This window comes from Callithrix jacchus, chromosome 7 (genome assembly GCF_049354715.1).
Source record: "Callithrix jacchus isolate 240 chromosome 7, calJac240_pri, whole genome shotgun sequence".
Taxonomy (NCBI): Eukaryota; Metazoa; Chordata; class Mammalia; order Primates; family Cebidae; genus Callithrix; species Callithrix jacchus.
This window is the reverse complement of record NC_133508.1, coordinates 43,325,484-43,330,452: the sequence shown is the minus strand read 5'-3', so window position 1 is coordinate 43,330,452 and position 4,969 is coordinate 43,325,484. Positions and strand designations below refer to the sequence as shown.

General features: G+C 52.5%; 1 long non-coding RNA gene across 1 annotated transcript; it reads right to left on the bottom strand.

The window, feature by feature from the left end:
* Positions 1 to 305: 305 nt before the first annotated feature.
* On the bottom strand, positions 306 to 1,882 carry LOC144577139 (uncharacterized). The gene is made up of 2 exons (XR_013520440.1): positions 1,754 to 1,882; positions 306 to 736 (listed from the first exon to the last, which is right to left on the bottom strand). It is a non-coding gene; the product is annotated as an uncharacterized LOC144577139 (long non-coding RNA).
* Between the last annotated feature and the right edge of the window lie 3,087 nt (positions 1,883 to 4,969).

Here is a 4,969-nt window from a genome sequence, read left to right as displayed (position 1 = left end):
CCCTTAATAGCTGTTCTTCCTGTCCCATGAGTATAAGACACGAGGATTTAGCTCAGTCCCGGGAGTGGGCAGACTGGCTGGCCCAGGGCAGTGCAGAGGAGTGGGTCCAGGGCAAGGACGGTTACAGCTCTGGCTGGGGACCCCTGTGTGGTGTGCAGGCCACCAGTCAGCGGCCTGTGGCCAAGCAGGGCAGTGCTGCATTTCTATCTCCAGGGACAAGAGTGAGAGCAGAGAGCAAAGCCAGAGTATGAGCGGGGTGAGCAGAGACTCCCCTCCCTGGAAAGATCACACATGCAAAACAGTCGTCCAACATTAAGGGTTTACTGGATCTCCAGACCCACTCAGGGATCCTGGAGTTTACAGTCATCAGTTGAGGTTGGGGAACGAAACTCAGTCATTTCAGCCCAGAGTGCAGGAGCAGGCTGAAAATAAGTGGTGGAAACAGTAAAATCACAGGGAAGCAGGCAAGGTCAGTGCAGCTGCCTTTGCCCTTCACGCACCGGGCAGGCCTCTGCAGGCAGGAGGGCCCACACCCAGTGACCGTGTCCTCTGAGAGCTTCCTGACTGCTCAGGTAGATGCGGAAGCAGCTCAGGTGAAGGGGTCTGTGTGCCCTTTTTCGCAGGTGCAGGTGGATGCTGTGTTGGGGTTGCAGGGAGATCCGTGTTTTCGTGGCAGCTTCTTTCCGTTCCATGTTCAAAATATTTGTCTCTGGTCCTGGTCCTGCATTAATGAATTCTGACACATTGCTGTCAGTAGAGCAGAGGAATCCCAAGCCACTGTCCCCCACCACACCGCCTGCCAACCTCAGGCTCTCGGCAGCGATCACAATGTATTAAGGGGAGGCTCATCTCTTTTAGTCTGAGTTTTTATTTGACATGTTGCTATATTAATGTCAAGAAGTCTACTTTAGCAAGTCCCTTTACAACGCAGCCTCAGGAGCTGCATTACTGACACAGAGATTGGAGTTTCAGGATGTGCCACTGAAAAAATAATCTCTGAGTTTCATTTTGAATGGTGAGAATCTGAATGAACAATCCCCGTGTAATTGTCTGATGGGAAATATATAGTCCCCCAATATCACTTTCATTGATTCCCTTTCGTATTTGTATGAAAACTGAAAAGCTAGCAATAACCTCAGCCTGTTATTGGACATGTGGGTGTGGGAGGCAGGAACCATTCAGGGAAGAAAAGAGAGAGTGCGTGTGGGGCCCCGGAGATCCTCTGTCTTCCTTCGCACAGAACCACCAGCGAGGGCAGTTTTGCAAAAGGGGCAAGCCATGAAATTATCATGGCTTTATCTTCGTGTCTGTTCTCTTTGTGTTGGGTAAATAATGCTCAAATGAGAGGACAGCCCGAGACCTTGAGTATCAACACAATCTCTGCTAGCTGGTGTCTGCTTTTGTTTTCATAACACCTGTGGGGAGAGGAGAGAAGGCAGGAATGGGCAGAAAGTACCCTGAGACGACATCATCAGCAGGTGTTGGGTGATGCTGGGGACCCGTGTCAGGCGCATTAGACCCCTAGTGAGTTTTGCTCATGCAGAATCCAAAACTCTGTATTCCAACACGTGTTTTCTGAGCATCTACTTGCACTCTGACCTCACACTAGGAATCTTGGAAGGTAGAAAACCAGGACGCCTCAGTCCCTGCTTCTTCAGAGCTGCGGTACGAGTACATACCACCTACACTGAGAGTCAGGCAGTGCCATGGCTGGCCCCCAAGAAGTCCCCCAATGGGCCAATAACCCCCTCACCTGGCATTCACCACTGTGTGCGATGTCTCCTCCCGACAGCTCCAGGTTGGCGTGTGAGACCGCAGTGCACAACACACTACTCCAAAGTGAGGTTGTACAAACGGCCACTTCTGTCTGGGGCACTTTGCCTTCTGGCTGCCTCTCCTTGGGGTTCAGCTGTCATAGGAAGAAGTCTAGGTGTTGCTGCTGGAGAGGCCACCTGGAGAAGAAAGACCCAGGAGGGTGAGAGGCTGCCTGGAGGGGAATGGAAGCACAACTCCACCTGCCAGCCCTTTGAGCCAGCCTTCTTCCCAGCAGGTAAATTTGGGGTGATTTGTTATGCAGAACAGAGAGTGGAGAGCCGAGTGGGGGTCAGATGCCTTTGGGGGAGGGTGATAAAAGCTTTGTGGGGGAGGGGGCCTCAGGGAGATGAAAGTAAGAGGCCAGAGGGATGAGGAGACCATGGTGTCCAGGTTGTCTGCATGGAGGGATGGGCACCTTGAACAGAGAGGAAGCTCCAGAGAAGACGTGGGTTTCAGGGAAAGGGATGAGGCTGCAAACCTGCAGATTCTGAAACAGAATCGCTGCTGCAGTGAGGGCATTAGGGTACCCACCCTTCCCTTTTCTCTGTTCCCAACTCTGCATCTCCAGGAGAAGACACGCTGGCTCTACATTTGCCGAAATCTTCACCAGGCTTTAGCCCCTGGCTGACTTGGGTTTGACTTTCCACCTCTCTCCAACCACTCCTGGGAAGCTGCTGTGGCTGGAATCACCACTGTCCCCAGGTGACCGCCTCCGCCCTGTGCTCCAGGACGTGCCACCTGGCTCAACCTCAGCAGACCCCCTGTCCCTCTTGTTCTTCCTCCTCCTATCCCAGAACTGGTCTCTTTTCTCTCCACATTCAGATAATTTCAGACAGCCTCAGGTGAAGGTGATCAAAGTGGCATGCTCATTCTGTGGGATTATTTCAGAGGAAATGAAAACAATGGTGGTTGGATTCTGGCAGTTTCAATGATCTCCCGATCAGGAAGCAACTGGCTGTCAGCGCTTGCCTTTGTTTTCCTCATGACCACTCACAGCAATGCAATCCAGCACTTGTCCTTTCTGCACCTGGTGACAGGTGCCTGGGTAACGGGGGCCCCGCCTTAGCCTTGCTAAGGCCCAACGCAGGGGGCTTGGTGCCTCCCGGTCTGACCTCATCTGTTTGTCCAGCTTGCACATGGTTCCCAGTACCCCCTGCTCAGCCCTCCCTGCTCTGTTACTTCCCCTCTTCCCCCCACTCCCAGGAGCTTCTGATCCTCTTTGGTTCCAAATCATTTTTTCCTTCCCCAAATGGATGGCTCCTTGCAATACACTGACTATAGCTGTTTCATCAGATACGAAGCTCCTCCCATTCTTCAAGGAAAGTTCTGCAGTTGGTGCTGATGTCATGGATGTGCCAACTAGTCTCAATATCAACGTCCTCACCTTTTTTCAGGGGTCTTACTGCTTCTGGTGACATCCCTTTCTTATGCCCTGGTTCTGTGTTAGGACAGTTTCAAGCAGAGCAATTCTGTTATCTGTTCCCTTCCCTCCGTCCCTGTTCTCCTCCTCCCTTCTCTTTCTCTCCTCCTCCTTGGTGTTAATGAGAGCTCCCCGCCCTTCCTCCCCTCTCTCCCTCTCTTCCGCTGTCTCCCTCCCTCCCTTCCTCTCTCTCTGTCTCCCTCTTTCCCTCTCTCTCCCTCTCGCTCCTTCCCTTCTTCCATTTCTGTGTTTCTCTCTCCCCACCTTTCTGTCTTTCTTCCTCACTTCCTCCCTCCCTTTCCTTCTCTCTCTCTCTCTCTCTCCGCCCCCCCCGCCCCCATCTGCGTTAATAAGAGCTGGAAGCCAACATATGGAAGCATGACATTATGAGTGTCCACCCTCAGGCGCAGAGCAGGAGGCTGTCCCCCATCCCTACCAGCCCCAGAAGGGGCAGCTTTCCCCACACTGTGAAAACCTGCAGAACAAGCCTGGATTGTCTGAGGCTTCCACAGTACTCCGTCAGGACCTGCTGAAAATCTGGTTACTTATAAAGCAATTTGCTCCTGCGGGCTGGTTTGAGATTAAAATGGCAATTATCTTGCAAATGACTGTAACTGTCTTTCATAACTGTGGCGATGTTTGAGATGTGACTGACTGCCGTCTGCAGGATAATGGGCTTAATAAACGGTATCTTCAGTGTATTGTCAGGGAACAGAACCTATTAGTTGGGGATGGGACAATACTGTAATTTCAGCTAGATCGAGTCCATCCTTCTCCCCAGCCATGGTCCCCCACCCCCCTTCAGTGGCACGTGCTCATCATTGCTCATCATTTTTTTCTTAATAGGACATTTTTCCTTAGGATAATTTGCAAATTGCTAATCTGTTACCACCTCTCATTTCTTTCCTCCTTAAAGTTTTACTTTCCTTGGTTGCCTGGCAGAAATGCAAGAGAATAACCCTGTTTGCTGCCAATAGGCAGGGGTCGTAGTAACAGCCCACAGCAGAGGCACAGCCTGAGAGCCTCAGTGTAGACCGGAGCCACAGTGTAGACCGGATCCACCGTGTAGACCGGAGCCACACTCAGGGAATCAGGTAGGAGAGACTGAAGACCCTCATTTCTCTTTCCTCTCAGGAGAATAAGAGTTTTAACCAACTGTTTTGCTTCGTGCTGGAGCCAAAGATTCCTTCCACACACAATGCTGGGGAGGGAGGTCCAGGGGACTTAGGGCTCCGGTGATCTGGTCCTCGGCCTGAAGAGGAATCTGGGAAAGGCTTGGGGTCTCAGGCCCCTCCCCAGGGAGGTGGGAGCTTCCGACAGAGCAGGACCCAGGGACTGGTGCCCTCAGGTTGGGACTGGGAAAGGTGGGTGGGTTACCGGGATCAGGGCTTGGGGCTCTGTTTTCTAGGCTTGGCCTTAGTTCAGCCAGCACCTCCAGAAGCTGTCGAGACAAGGAAGGGCCTGAAATACCTTGACATGTGGCTGTCATTCCAATGACCTCAACGTCTAGATGGCAGGTGACTGGTTTTCACTCAGCTGCGTCTCCCTCAGTCCTCATCTGTTAAAGGGGACAAGGACACGTGGGCCCAGCAGGCTGAGCATCTTATCCAGCAGGGACCAGCCAGCTCACCAGCACCAAGTGGGGGTCCGCTGCCTCTGCCTGCTCTCTCAGCCATGTGTTCACACTGCACGAACCTGAGATCCCGGAGAGACAGTCTGAGCTGGGGCGGATGG